This window comes from Oncorhynchus masou, chromosome 4 (genome assembly GCF_036934945.1).
Source record: "Oncorhynchus masou masou isolate Uvic2021 chromosome 4, UVic_Omas_1.1, whole genome shotgun sequence".
Taxonomy (NCBI): domain Eukaryota; kingdom Metazoa; phylum Chordata; class Actinopteri; order Salmoniformes; family Salmonidae; genus Oncorhynchus; species Oncorhynchus masou.
This window is the reverse complement of record NC_088215.1, coordinates 5,726,944-5,742,918: the sequence shown is the minus strand read 5'-3', so window position 1 is coordinate 5,742,918 and position 15,975 is coordinate 5,726,944. Positions and strand designations below refer to the sequence as shown.

At 43.4% G+C, this 15,975-nt stretch overlaps 1 long non-coding RNA gene and 1 pseudogene across 2 annotated transcripts; both read right to left on the bottom strand.

Annotated features, from left to right (window-relative positions):
• Positions 1–2,231: 2,231 nt before the first annotated feature.
• On the bottom strand, positions 2,232–4,548 carry LOC135522085 (uncharacterized). Of its 2 annotated transcripts, XR_010452647.1 has the most exons (4): positions 4,415–4,548; positions 4,047–4,116; positions 2,956–3,043; positions 2,232–2,765 (listed from the first exon to the last, which is right to left on the bottom strand). It is a non-coding gene; the product is annotated as an uncharacterized LOC135522085 (long non-coding RNA). The 2 variants fall into 2 exon arrangements; XR_010452646.1 differs by lacking the exon at positions 4,415–4,548 and having other exon boundaries at positions 4,047–4,304.
• Positions 4,549–4,562: 14 nt separating this feature from the next.
• LOC135520323 (tubulin-specific chaperone E-like) lies at positions 4,563–13,429 on the bottom strand (annotated as a pseudogene).
• Positions 13,430–15,975: the final 2,546 nt, after the last annotated feature.

The window sequence follows — 15,975 nt, the reverse complement described above, 5'->3', positions numbered from 1 at the left end:
GGAAAAAAAGTCGAGATGACAACGAAAATGAGGCCCCGACCAAAATAGCCAAGGTATCTGCATACAAAGAATGGCCCCATATTCAGTCAAACCGCTGATCCCGTTTTTTTTAAAGATCATAAATAATATTGTAATGGTGGGGGAACCTGATCCTAGATCAGAACTCTCAGATGCTTTGTGAATACGAACTTTGCTTTTGATATTGCATGTATCAATATTTTATATTCGATTTGTTTCATATCGAGACTGGAGAGGATTCCTTCATGTCGGAAGTTACATGTTGAAAAGATGCAGGAGTGCCAAAAAAAAGAACAAACATATGTTCTCTACAAGACAGAACGAAAAGGACTGAAAAAGGAAACTTTATATGAAACAACAAAGGCACCAAGGACATCTTAAAACAGTACCCGGCACTCCATTTGTCAGCCATTGTAAAGTCTAGCCAAGTACTGTAATCTGAATCCGAGATACATTGATGATGCATTATAAACAAACTTAACTTTCAGGTTCTCAGAGATAAGAAGCAAATTCAGTATGGATGTGGACAGGAACGTTCTGTCAGGATTCGGCACAATGGCCGACAAAGTCATTGCAGAAACGGAGAGGGGTGTGGCCGTGGAGTTGCTGAATCTCTACAAGACGGCACTTCTCTCACACACGGAGGAGGCTCACAAAGGTTTGTTTTTTTCCTCTCCACTCTTACTGCATGTGAAACGTACCCTTAACAGTACGCAGCCGTTCTAAATCTATTGATTCTAATCCAGAAGTTTTACTAAACACCCTCCAATTGAAGGTGTGAAGGTCAATGCAGCCATTTTGCTCCTCCCCTACCTCTTCAAAGCAAATCCAAGTGGGCTGTACGTCTCAGACCAGGTATGTATTTCCCAGCAGACAAATAAATAAATGCCAAGTTAGACCATAAGAATAGAGGGGAAAACCCTTTGCGGATGAGAGCCACATCCAACTCTTCCTGGATGGAGAGGAGCTACTCACTGAAGAGACGGAAGACATCTCCATGGGGATGCATCTCCATTCTACCATTGAGTATGCAGCATCAGTGAAAAGAACAATGCTGTTCATTCAGACATCTTCTGGGAATTGATGAGGGGATAAATTATCAACAAATATTGTATGAATGGCAAACCTTTTGCTGTAGTGCGAGATAGGGGAGACCAGAGATTCCCTGTGATGTCTGCAAGTGATATTTCTGTGACTTTTAAAGTCAATAAAATGTATTTGTGACTTTACAAGATTGCCACTTAATGTTATTTGTATTATTATTATTAATAATAATAACATGGGACATAAGGTTATTTGAGGAACCTGCTTTTAAAAAGGTTCCTGGAAGCAGCTTTAGGGGTTCTACCGGTGTGGCAATCAGAGGAACCCCTAAAAGGTGCCTCCAGGAACCTTTTTTATTTTAGTGGGCTTACTTCTATATGCGTAATCAGGTGCGCGTCCTTAACATTGACAGGAGCACTCCAAACAAAAGACAACAAAAGTCATATATGGAATTAAATCAACCAAAACGTGTTTCTTACAAGTGTAGTATAGGTTGAGGTCTGCAAACAATGTGTCCACTCTGATAGAGAACGGTAAACGTAAAAAAAATCATATCGAATGCAACAGAAATTACAGTAACTAAAGAAACAATGTAGATCAGAAATGATGGGAATTAAGGGTAAATGTAGGCTACTACTGGTGATATGTAATGGGGAATTGATTAGACACTAACATCAAAGGGCAAACGATTCACACAATGAAGTTATGAAACAATGAACGCGCACAAAATGGTTGGAGAGAGCACATTCTAGACAGAGATATGCTTTGTGCATCTCAGCCACACTCCCTTTCTTCTTGGACCGTGGCATCCCTGTGGCCTCTCCTCAATGGATTAGTCCACTGAGACGGGCGCGAATCATACAGGTGTCTCATGAAGCATGGGGGAAAAAAATTATATTTGCGACAACAAAAAACCCATCTTGGTCGACCAACAGCCTATCGACCAAACAATTGACTAAATTGGAGTCAGCCCTAGTGTAGGATCATAGCCACATATTCAGAGCTTTATTTGCTGGAAAGTTGTAGGTTAACCTGATGATACCTTAACTGCTGCTAACTCACTCAAGGCCAAGCTATGAAAGGTATCATAGCTCAGGGATGGGAAACTCCACCCCTCATGGGCTTAGTTCTCATTTGCCCGGTACCTCATTGAATGAGAGTAATAAGAGTACTTTTGTAATAGTTTAGTACATGATTGTTTTATGTATGATGTAAGCTGTTGATACAATCCTGATAAATACAAATACACAAATTGTTCACACAACCCAAGTGTGCACTAAGGGGCACATGACACTAGGGTCTCTTATTGGACAAGTTCAGATGTTCTCTTCCCGTTTCACTTCATTTTGAACAGTTCCCTTTCGATTCGTTCCAAATGAACACAACCTAAGTGTTTCCTTCTCCTACATCGATTGGTCTCCTCTGGATGAATAGATATTGCGCTGTGTTTTCGTCCAAGTTTTAGTGCTGTACATTTATCTCATGGATTTCGGAATATCGCTTAAACTTCCAATCCGGTTGCCTGGCTACCCAAACTCCTTGCTCCGGCCAAACATTATGCCGCGGAAGAATTCAGTTTGAGTCATCAGGCAACCAATCGGGACCTTTGCTGATCACAACCAGCGGACAAGGGCCTTGTCTTCGATGGAGTAGAACTGCAGTGGTTTCAGGTCGTTGTCGATCTCAATCTCTTTGCCCTCCATCTGAGGAAAGACAAATGCCGTTTTAGGGAGTCCCTTCCACTGCTATGAAAGTGATACTGTACCATTGGTCTATTAAACAGATTCACATATGAGTGGTGAGTATGGTTACACCAACATAGAATAAAACTAGACTAGAACCCTTTACCTTTGAGGTAGTATAGGGCAGTTGCTGTTGTGAGAACCTCTTTACCTTTGACCTAGTGTAGGAGTTTCAACTCAGCACCCGGTATCTTTAGCAGTCTGTAGAGCAGCCCCTTCTTTCTGAACGATCATGGAATCTAAAACATATCAAAAGAGTGTTTTATTAAAATACAATAGGTTACCATCACTTCAATTGCTCTTACACAGATGGTACCATTTTATTAAGATCTTACATGCATGATCTCCCATTGGCACAAAGAGATTGAAGAGTATAAAAGCAGTCAACAGCAGACAACTGTGCATGCTGCCCAAAACATTGCCTAACAAGTGCAAACAATCCAAAGTCTGAGGTTGTTGGACGTAGAGGCCAAAACACTCTGTTAAAAAAATGTCCAACACGTTTCCTATTACCTAGTAAAGTATCTCTTACTATAATTCGACACAGGTATCGAGGATGTTAACTAGATTTTCTTTCATTTTCAGTCACTCAATGAAAAAAAAGACCTTTTCCCACTATCGTGCTGAACGGAACCAAACTGTGCTGGCTCTGACATTTTCTTTTCACATTGTGCGTTTCAGTAACTACGCTGGCGACGAGTAACCAGGCCAGTTTGGTTCAGTATTGTGAAGTCTTTAAAAAATGTTTTTATTGGAGATCGGGGTCCCGACCTCCTTACATATTGTTATTTCAAAGCAGTCAGAAATGGCAGTATGAAATTCTATATTATTCTTACGAACGAATGCAATTTTGATACTCTTGACTCGTCTCCTGACTAAATATTTACATGTGTTTATTGGGTCACAGCACATTACAGGTTATTATTACAGGTTTTTACGAAATCAATTCATTCCATAACCGCTTCATAATCCTGGTCTTGGGGGACACATTTTAGTGTTTGCCCTAGGCAGCCAATTACACTTATTAAATGTTTGATAATAAGTTAATTAGTGGAATCAGGTGTGTAGTGCTAGGGCAAAAATCCCAGGACCAGGATTAAGAACTACTACTTTACGCAAATGTGTGCAGCCCCGGAATTTGTAACTTGACGCAACTATATAGGATTGCTAATTGCATAGCTAATTGCGTTCTTTCCTTGCATACTGTAGAAAGTAGGCTTAAGACAAGTGAGGAGGACTCACTTAAGAGCTGATTTTTCAGTGCAAATGGCTCCTGCTTCTTCAGTTCGCTGTCTTCTGGAGCTCCGTAATTCTGAAAAACAAAAGATATCGAGCCTCTGTAAATTCATGGAACTCATGATACAGGGTGGGAATTAGGATGGCCATTATCTCTTCGTAAGAGTGACGGCATGGTGACATGGGGTGGTTATCACTTCTTTCTCGCGATATGGGTAGCAGTATGGCAGATACCAAGACATTAAATGTTTTTTCTTCAGAAATGCCTATAGTGGAGTAGATATAGGATGGGCTGTACCACTTCTCCGTCTGAAATAGGGTGTTGCAGCAGAGGGTCGGGAAACCTCAGGAGGAATGTACCACTCGTGACTCACTCTGTATGAGACTCTGATAGTGGGGGTGCTGTGCAGTGAATTCAGCACTGGGGCGGTTCTGCTGGGGGTCTTGGTGTCCCCCGGATGCCAGCCACTCTAGCCCAAACATCTTGCAGTAGTCCAGCTCCACCCCCCCCCCCCCCTGTCCTCAGGCAGGACCTACAGGTAACAGGGAAAGAGAATGGAGGATTTCAGCAAGCACATCTGCAAACACTGATGAATTCATAGGGGGAGATACGAGAAGGAAACATGTATAGCTTTAAAAGGTACATTTCACAATATCTAGATGAAACCACGTCCCATGACATGTGTAGATCCAGCTACTATACACCTCAAATATCGAATGAAGATACAGTAAGCACTGTCTAATTTCCTGCTTTTCTTAGGTGCATATCTGTTCCATTCATTTGGGATGGAGGCATATAGCTGGATCTACCACAGCGATCACTTTACGCTTGCGCGCATTGGCTGACCATTAATGCACCAGTATAAATTGCATGTCGGTCATGTGTGGATCAAATGTAAGCTGTGTCCGTCTTTCAAATCCGGGTGTATTTAAATGGAGCTTAATGAACACACCCAGGTTTGGCAGGTAGCGTTAAATGGAGGACGGGGCCTCACCGTCCACCTGTTGAGGGCCTCCAGCCGGGCCCACCCTGGCGATGAGCAGCTGCATGGCTGTGCCGGGGTTCCTCTCCCGGCTCGGCAGGGGGTTCTGCCGACATGACAACCGGACCAGGCTCTGCAGATTCTCTAGCTCGCTTATTACACACCACTGAGTGTGTGTGTCAATGAGTGTGTCAGTGAGTGAATGAGATTGTAAGAGTGCATGTCAGTGAGTGTGTGTTTGTGTGATTTTTATCATTGTATGTATTGCAGTGTTAGTGTGTTTGTGTGTAAGCACAAGGGAGTGTATGTGTAGGGTTTAGAGAGGGGAGATAAAGGATTGAGTTATATGTGAAAACTTTATTCATCCCCCTACTATCTATCTTTACAGAACAAGTATTAACTTTTTGCAGACTAACGTTAGTGACATTCACGAAATTAGTTTAGTAATTCATCATTCATATGTCTAGATACATTTCATTAAAATAAAATCTCTCTTAGAAGAGAGACCTTACTCACAGATCGGGATGAAACGGTTACCGGTTTCACGATAAACCACAGTAAAATTCCCGACGGTTAGTATGACCATTTGAAATGTTAATTATCATTAAAACCGTGTTTGATTACAGAGGTTTGAAAAACTCGCGGTAAATACTGTCCAGCATCAACCAAAGTTAGCAAGTCTGACAAAGGCGCAGCATGCAACGTGCGTTTAGTTTTATGTGAAAACATGGCGGAAGGCAGTGACAGAGCTCTGAAGTGTGGTCGTATTTTGGTTTTCACAAGAGTGCTTAATCTCTTGAGTCATCTTCGTGACCACCGCCCCTTTAGAGCGAATGCAAGGTAAATGAACGTTTAGCTCAAATGCATGATGTGGGGACTTCGGAATGGGGGAGAATGTCATGGTTTGTCTGTCTAACTTGCTAATAGCAAATCAAATCAAATTTTATTTGTCACATACACATGGTTAGCAGATGTTAATGCGAGTGTAGCGAAATGCTTGTGCTTCTAGTTCCGACAATGCAGTAATAACCAACAAGTAATCTAACTAACAATTCCAAAACTACTGTCGTATACACACAAGTGTAAGGGGATAAAGAATATGTACATAAAGATATATGAATGAGTGATGGTACAGAGCAGAATAGGCAAGATACAGTAGATGGTATCGAGTACAGTATATACATATGAGATGAGTATGTAAACAAAGTGGCATAGTTAAAGTGGCTAGTGATACATGTATTACATAAAGATGCAGTAGATGATATAGAGTACAGTATATACATATGAGATGAATAATGTAGGGTATGTAAACATATTAGGTCACATTGTTTAAAGTGGCTAGTGACATATTTTACATCAATTCCCATTATTAAAGTGGCTGGAGTTGAGTCAGTGTGTTGGCAGTAGCCACTCAATGTTAGTGTTGGCTGTTTAACAGTCTGATGGCCTTCAGTCTCTCGGTCCCAGCTTGGATGCACCTGTACTGACCTCGCCTTCTGGATGATAGCGGGGTGAACAGGCAGTGGCTCGGGTGGTTGTTGTCCTTGATGATCTTTATGGCCTTCCTGTAACATCGGGTGGTGTAGGTGTCCTGGAGGGCAGGTAGTTTGCCCCCGGTGATGCGTTGTGCAGACTTCACTACCCTCTGGAGAGCCTTACGGTTGTGGGCGGAGCAGTTGCTGTACCAGGCGGTGATACAGCCCGCCAGGATGCTCTCGATTGTGCATCTGTAGAAGTTTGTGAGTGCTTTTGGTGACAAGCCAAATTTCTTCAGCCTCCTGAGGTTGAAGAGGCGCTGTTGCGCCTTCTTCACGATGCTGTCTGTGTGGGTGGACCAATTCAGTTTGTCTGTGATGTGTATGCCGAGGAACTTAAAACTTTACTACCCTCTCCACTACTGTTCCATCAATGTGGATAGGGGGGTGTTCCCTCTGCTGTTTCCTGAAGTCCACAATCATTTCCTTAGTTTTGTTGACGTTGAGTGTGAGGTTATTTTCCTGACACCACACTCCAAGGGCCCTCACCTGTAGGCCGTCTCGTCATTGTTGGTAATCAGAAGGAAACATCAACACTGTTGTGTCATCCGCAAACTTGATGATTGAGTTGGAGGTGTATGTGGCCACGCAGTCGTGGGTGAACAGGGAGTACAGGAGAGGGCTCAGAATGCACCCTTGTGGGGCCCCAGTGTTGAGGATCAGCGGGGTGGAGATGTTGCCTACCCTCACCACCTGGGGGCAGCCTGTCAGGAAGTCCAGTACCCTGTTGCACAGGGCGGGGTCGAGACCCAGGGTCTCGAGCTTGATGACGAGCTTGGAGGGTACTATGGTGTTAAATGCCGAGCAGTAGTCGATGAACAGCATTCTCACATAGGTATTCCTCTTGTCTAGATGGGTTAGGGCAGTGTGGTTGAGATTGCATCGTCTGTGGACCTAGTTGGGCGGTAAGCAAATTGGAGTGGGTCTAGGGTGTCAGGTCGGGTGAAGGTGATATGGTCCTTGACTAGTCTCTCAAAGCATGATGACGGAAGTAAGTGCTACGGGGCGGTAGTCGTTTAGCTCAGTTACCTTAGCTTTCTTGGGAACAGGAACAATGGTGGCCCTCTTGAAGCATGTGGGAACAGCAGACTGGGATAGGGATTGATTGAATATGTCCGTAAACACACCAGCCAGCTGGTCTGCGCATGATCTGAGGGCGCGGCTGGGGATGCCGTCTGGGCCTGCAGCCTTGCAATGGTTAACGCGTTTAAATGTTTAACTCACCTCGGCTGCAGTGAAGGAGAGTCCGCATGTTTTCGTTGCAGGCCGTGTCAGTGGCACTGTATTGTCCTCAAAGCGGGCAAAAAAGTTATTTAGTCTGCCTGGGGGCAAGACATCCTGGTCCGTGACGAGGCTGGTTTTCTTTTTGTAATCCGTGATTGACTGTAGACCCTGCCACATACCTCTTGTGTCGGAGCCGTTGAATTGAGATTCTACTTTGTCTCTATACTGACGCTTAGCTTGTTTGATTGCCTTGCGGAGGGAATAGCTGCACTGTTTGTATTCGGTCATGTTTCCGGTCACCTTGCCCTGATTAGCAGTGGTTCGCGCTTTCAGTTTCACGCGAATGCTGCCATGTAAATAATGTAAACTGAAGATTTCAGTGGTACCTACTCTTGGAAAAACACGACACGTTCTGCTGCTGTATACGTTGTGTGTCTGGACACTATTCGCCCATTACACCGTGTTATGTAGTTTAGTCAGCCAAACAACATTTTGTTAATTTAAAATCCGGCAGTCGTCGACTTGGTTGTAAAAGTGTTCCAACAGGAAAAACACTATAGACTCATATACAAGACTCCTGTATTTATGTCAATTGTTGGGCTCATTGAAATTACTATCACAGTCTTCTTAAGCCTCATTTGTATTTATGTCAATTGTGCATGGGGTCATTGCATATACTCAAATGCAACACAGAAGACAGAGTGTGTGTGTGTGTGTGTGAGAGAGAGAGAGGGTGAATAATAATAATTATAATGTAGTAATAATAACACTACATTTGCTATTCCCTTGTTTACAGAGTGTGCGTGCAGCAGGCAAAATCCCAGTGACGCTACTGGTCCCTCATCTACAGTTGTGACACAGACACTGAAACAAGCATTTAAAAAGGCAGGCTGCTTATGCATCCACATCCAAAAATGCCCAAGACCTCACTGCAGCCCTTTCATATTACATTGCAAAGGACATGAGGCCATTTCAAATTGTTGAGAGGCCTGGCTTTCTGAGGCTGATGAAGGTTGCCGTGCCTCACTACAAAGTGCCATCACGAATACTATTTTCCAAGACTGAAATCCCAAACCTGTACAAACAGGTTAAAGCTGATGTTGGAAAAAGTTTGGCTCAAGGCACATGGTTTACTGCAACTACTGACCTCTGGACCAGTGAAAGCAGGGGGTGGTTCAACCCTACATCAGCTTCACTATCAATTACCTCACCCCAGACTGGCAACTGGAATCAAACTGCCTGGAAACACAGTTCTTCCCAGAAGATCACTCGGCTCACAACAGAGTTTTTTGAGAACATGCTGGAAGAGTGGGGGGGGGGACAAGACCTGGTCTGCATAACCACAGACAACGCAACAAACATGACCAAGGCTTTTGAAGAGTTCCCAGATCTGTGGCTTGGGTGCTTTGGCAATCATTTGAACCTGGCCATCTCAAAGGCTCTGACAATTCAGAGAGTTGACACAGCAGTCAAGGAGTGTCGTCATCTCATCCAAGGCTTCTCACGGAGCCGGAAGAGAAGGAGAGATCTGAGAGAGAACCAAGCTGCCCTCAACATGCCACAGAAGGCTCTGATCCATGATGTGGTGACCCGAAGGGGATCTACACACAAGATGCTTGAGGGTATCCTCAGCGAACAGCAGCCAGTCTGTGCGACACTGGCTGGTGAAAGAGGAACATGGCATCTGATGTCCAAGGATACCGGCATGCGTCATGGAGCAACTGCTCAGAGACACTGTCAGCCATCAAGCCTGCCCTGGACCACATCACCCATGATGTTCTGGTGGAAAAGGATACGGAGCCATCCCTGACAAAGGAGATGAAAAGGGTAATGAGAGAAGACCGTAACTCCTTTTTTTTCAATTTTCGCCTAAAATGACATACCCAAGTCTAACTTGCCTGTAGCTAAGGCCCGGAAGCAAGGAGATGCATATTCTTGGTACCATTTGAAAGGAATCACTTTGAAGTTTATGGAAATGTGAAAAGAATGGAGAGCACCACAATTGATCTGGTAAAAGATAATACAAAGAAGGAAAAAAAAACACATTTTGTGTATTTTTTGTACCATTTTTGAAATGCAAGAGAAAGGCCATAATGTATTATTCCAGCCCAGGTGCAATTTAGATGTTGGCCACTAGATGGCAGCGGTGTATGTGCAACATTTTAGACTGATCCAATGAACCACTGTATTTCTGTTTAAAATGTTATATCAAGCCTGCCCAAATGTGCCTAATTTGTTTATTAATAACTTCATGTTCAAAATTAGACACTGTCAATATCAGATATGTCTATGTCCTGGGAAATGTTCTTGTTACTTACAACCTCATGCTAATTGCATTAGCCTACGTTAGCTCAACCGTCCCGTGGAAGGGACACCGATCCCAAAGAAGTTTAACAACAGATACACAGAGAAGGCAAAGAGAGAGTCATGCACATGGTTTGTTTCGTTGACCCACGCTTCAAAATTAGCTTTTTAGATGAGCCTGAGGCTGCAAAAGTTGACACTGACAGCTGTGTCCAGGAGGCCTTGAAGCTGGCAGCTGCACAAGTCAGTGAAGAACCACAAAGCACCAGCAGCACCTCCACAGTGGCATCGGAGGGGAACGGCCTGGCTGGGTTGCTGAGAAAGATCACCTATCTGTTGCCTTGATGAGGTAAAGGGGGTCAGATTTACGACCATCCCAAAAGACAAAGTAAAAGAAGAGATCAAGGTCTACCCATCTCTGCCACCCATTACAGCAGAAGAGGATCCACTGGTGTGGTGGAGGGGCCATGCATCAGAGCTGTCTCACCTTGACAGGGTTGCCAGGAAGCTTTTGTGCATCCCTGCAACCAGTGTGTCATCAGAGAGTGTCCAGTGCCAGTGGGCACATTGTCTCCCCTCGCAGATCACTACTTTAACCGGACAAAGTAAATATACTGACATTTTTACATTTCATTCTCAAGTGAGCAAAGATGCATACATACAGGATGTTAGGCCAGCAGCACCTTATTTCTGTATGAAGAAGAGAACGGACATACAATCAGTGCTGTTCACTTGATTGGTCTACATATTTTGTGTTGTTATTTTAATGTCAACACCTGCACGTTGGATTTGTTTGCATATGGTTGTATTGCTCTTACCTGCACATTGGATTTGTTTGCATATGGCTGTATTGCTCTTACATGCACATTGGATTTGTTTACATATGGTTGTATTGCTCTTACATGCACACTGCTTTACTTGTGATGCTTTTATATGCACATTTGATTTGATTACTTGAGGTTGTGTTCATTTAAACCTGCACGAGGGAAACGTTTACTTCTCATGGCCACATGGTGCCATCTTTAATGTTAATGTTATTATTTTAATGCTTATGTACACAAAGTGCATAGTGCTGCTAATTTTATTTGTTGTTTGTTGGTTTTTAATATAAAACTTGGTGAAATTATTTCAGTGTGTGTGTATCAGTACAATGCTACCTAATATAATGTTTACATACCCTACATTATTCATCTCATATGTATACGTATATACTGTACTCTATATCATCTACTGCATCCTTATGTAATACATGTATCACTAGCCACTTTAACTATGCCACTTTGTTTACATACTCATCTCATATGTATATACTGTACTCGATACCATCTACTGTATCTTGCCTATGCTGCTCTGTACCATCACTCATTCATATATCTTTATGTACATATTCTTTATCCCCTTAGACTTGTGTGTATAAGAAATTAGTTTTGGAATTGTTAGTTAGATTACTTGTTGGTTATTACTGCATTGTCGGAACTAGAAGCACAAGCCCTTTCGCTACACTCGCATTAACATCTGCTAACCATGTGTATGTGAGAAATAAAATTTGATTTGATATGAAATGTTCATACCGTTTCATCTCCACTCACAGACAAAACTCACCTCTGAAATGTTGTTGCTATTGACTGTGAGAATTTTCAGGGCAGGAAACATTGCTGTTTTGCAACCTGAAGACATAAAAAAATACTAGAATACTCAATGACGATCTTTCGCTCTTACAGTTTTACACATTGTGAAATACCGGTCATCAAAACACATCTATATGAATGCTCTGGCATCTTGTTCAAATATGTCTGATATGTTAATTCAACTTGACTTCCAATAACAAACACACAAAAATATAACGTTTTTTTTTTAAAAGTGTGGATGTAAACTTTACCAGGCAGTGCATCAACAAACCAGTCTTAGACATATTTAGATTCTCCAGTCTGAAATTCCTGAAAATCATGGATGTAAAAAAGGTTACACTTTATTGTAAATTCCATGATAAATGCTACACAAGTTATTATAAATGTTATAAATGCTTATTCATTGAAATGCTAATGTAAAGCAAATAACAAAATACTAATTTATTAGGATAGTATGTATCCCCAAAAAATGTTTTGTTGATTATTGCTCATGAAAGTAAAGTACTCCCAAGAACTGTCAATGCACAAGTCGAAGCTAACGACAGAGCTGTGTCATTTGTCATAAGACGTAGACAAGTGTCTGTGTTGGTAGGGTTATGCTCGCTCTTACCTCGGCAGTTTGGCAATACTCAGTACGGTTCCATTAACCAAAGGGTTTGTTGAGAGATCCAAAACTGCCAAGGACTGTATAAGACATTGTTTGGCCTGCACGAAAGAGGGGTAAATACAAGTCAGTTCTATATGTTGTTTTAGAAAAAAAAAAGAAAAAAAAATGGAAAGGAGACCTAAAACGGCTAAAACCTTACCTCTGCAGTTCAGTGATGTCATTCTCAGAGACGTAGAGCTCTTCCAGCAGTGGCCACATGGGGGCACACTCAAGCAGCTAACAGACCAACACCAAAGGGAGAGGAGACAAATGTAAAGAGAGAATATAGAGAAGTTTTTCTCATTTCATTAGGCCTTCACAGGTTTGCACCAGCTCGTTAATTAACATATCGTGCACTGCAACTTAATGATCTATTACCGTATAAAAACACCTTTCAAAATGAAATCAGCCTGCAAAATTGTATTTTCTTCAGATGGGATTGATCTGAATGAATCAATCCTCACATCCTATCTCCTTACCTCCTTCTCAACCATATAGGTGGATAAGGTCCAAGGTTCTTTCCCTCCAGCCTTCTTCTCCAATGGGTTTTGAGGATGTAAGCATAGAGGATACAAGGAATTGAGGAAATATGCATTGAGAAAGAGACCCATAATGCCTAAGGGAAGTGTACAGGGTGGTGGCTGTCACCTGAGGCCACGTGAGGGCACAGTTGGTGAGGGAGAGGACACTGAGGCAGGGGAAGGCCTGAGGTCGTACCGTAGGGTTGGAGGGCACATGCAGTCTGTTGTGGCTGAGGGGACAGAGGACGAGAGAGAGACACGTCAGTGAGGGGATCAGAGTTTGAGAAAAGTCGGGCACAAAAACACACAGACACCATTATTCAGTGTGATCTACCTGAGCTGAAGCTCTTTGAGTTCCTCCATCTGCTCCGTCATGGCCATCACGTCGTCCCAGCAGCACAGGAGGTTCCCACACAGGTCCAACATCAGCACGTCTGACAGTGACCATTAAGGATGCAGTAGTAGCGCACCATCAGGTAAATGTCCAATCAATGCTTCCCCCAAGCTAATTCAATTGGGTAGGTGGACCGTACATTTACTAACAGGACATGGGGCTGTGTCCCAAATAACACACACATTCACTAAAGTGCACTACTTTTGATCAGAGCCCTAGTCAAAAGTAGCGCACTATATAGGGAAAAGGGGTGCCATTTGGGACACAAACATGGTGTAATGTAGCTACATATCACAGTCCAGGTCAGAGAAGTGCACTCAAGTATTATTAACGTTAACATTTTGTGGCCTCTCGAGTGGCGCAGCGGTCTAAGGCGCTGCATCGCAGTTGCTAGCAGTGCCACTAGAGGTCCTGGCTCTGTCACAGCAGGCCGCGACCGGGAGACCCATGTGGCGGCGCACTATTGGCCTAGCGTTGTCCGGGTTAGGGGAGCGTTTGGCCGGCAGAGATGTCCTTGTCCCATTGCGGTCTAGCGATTCCAGTGGCGGGTCAGGCGCTTGCACGCTGACGGGGGTCGCCAGGTGTATGGTATTTCCTCCGACACGTCTGTGTGGCTAGCTTCTGGGTTAAACGGGTATTGTGTTAAGAAGCAGCGCAGCTTGGCTGGGTTGTGTTTCAGAGGACGCACGGCTCTCGACCTTCGCCTCTCCCGAGTCCGTATGGGAGTTGCAGCGATGAGACAATTGAATACCACAAAATTTGGGAGAAAAATGGGTTTAAAAGAAATAATTAAAATGAACAAAAATGATAGTTGTATTTTTTTGACATGGGCACTTATTAACTAATTAAACGCTACGAAATGAAAGGATACGGGGAGTGGTGTTTTGGATGTAATTTGCAGGGCCCGGGCTGGAAACCTCGCGCAACCTCAGTGCAACATCAGTGAGGTTTTCCACCCCGTGGAGAAGCACAGATGATAACAACGCTTTTCACTGAATAAGTACAGATGACTGCACATCAGAAGTGCAAATCTGTTGGAGAGTGGTGCAGTTCAACAGTCCCAATTACAGTGCATGAGCCTACTTTTTATAACATTCTTAACTTAATATTTATTTATTTAACCAGGGAATAGCCTTTAGGTTAGAAACCTCTTTTTGGGACCTGATACTGGCATCCTCTGGTATAGGTGGCATGCTTTAACGATATTCCTTAAGTATTACAAACAGTACATACAAAGTTGACTGTACAAAAGAGCCCACTTTGGGACAGATTCCCTAAATCACATTAAGCCTAAAAAAATGCCCTCTCACTCTCAGGCTCCAAAGCCTTGTTGTTGTCCCCACTCCACACCAAGCCTCAACCCTGCCTCAGGGTCCTCTCCCTCACCAACTGTGCCCTCACGTGGCACAGAGGACTTGGTAAGTACAGGCATTGAATAAGTACATGGTTATAGTGCATGACCAAGAATAATTGTGCATTTCTCTCAAACGGTGCTGCCACACACATTGTGGATAACGCATATGTTATTTTGCCTATTATATCGATATCCCAAGCCGTCTGTAAGCTAGTTAGCTTACCCGCAGTTGGTGGTACAGTGCCAACAAACCGCACCGTGCCACGCTCCCTGTCACAAGCCACACGTCTGGAAGGCACTCGTCCATGGTGGTGGGTTGTGTCTGGCCAGGGACTCTCATTGAACTCACTGAATCTATAACGTTGGGTATAAGTATAACTATATATGTGCAATGAAAAAGAGTGAACAGGTAAAGCCTTCTGTACTCACTTGCTGTACTTTGACAGTGCTATTTAAGAAAGCATTAGGTATTAACGTTAACAACCCACCACCATGGACAGGTGCCTTCCATCGAGAACATTGACGTGAACTGACCATGAAAAATACACTTTCTGGAGAGAGGTTAGTTGCCATTCCACGAGTATCCGCATGTATCTAACGTTAATAATTATGTTCAATTTGTACATTGTTGGAAATACAAGGTAGTTTGGGAAACGCACACTGTATTACACTGAATATTTTTTTTACGCAACATGTAAACTGTTGGTCCAATGTTTCATGAGCTGAAATAAAAGATCCCAGAAATGTTCTATATGCACAAAAGTATTTATCTCATATTGTGCACAAATTTGTTTACATCCCTGTTTTTGAGCATTTCTCTTTTGCCAAAATAATCCATCCACCTGACAAGTGTGGCATATCAAGAACATAATTAAACAGCATGATCATTACACAGAAGTATGTGGCAGGGTCTACAGACAATCCTCGACTACAAAAGGAAAACCAACCACGTCGCGGACACAGACGTCTTGCTTCCCGACAAGCTAAACACTTTCGCCTGCTTTGAGGATGCCACCGACGCTCAAGGACTGTGGGCTCTCCTTCTCCGTGGCCAACTTGAGTGAGACATTTAAGCGTATTAACCCCCGCAAGGCTGCAAGCCCAGATGCTGATCCTCAACACAGGGGACCCACAAGGGTGCGTGCCCAGCCCCCTCCTGTACTTCCTGTTCACCCATGACTACATGGCCATGTACACCTCCAACACAATCATCAAGTTAGCAGACAACCCAACAGTAGTGGGCCTGATTTCCAACAATGACAAGACAGCCTACAGGGAGGAAGTGAGGGCCTTGGGAGAGGTGCCAGGAAAATAACCTCTCACGCAACGTCAACAAAACAAAGGAG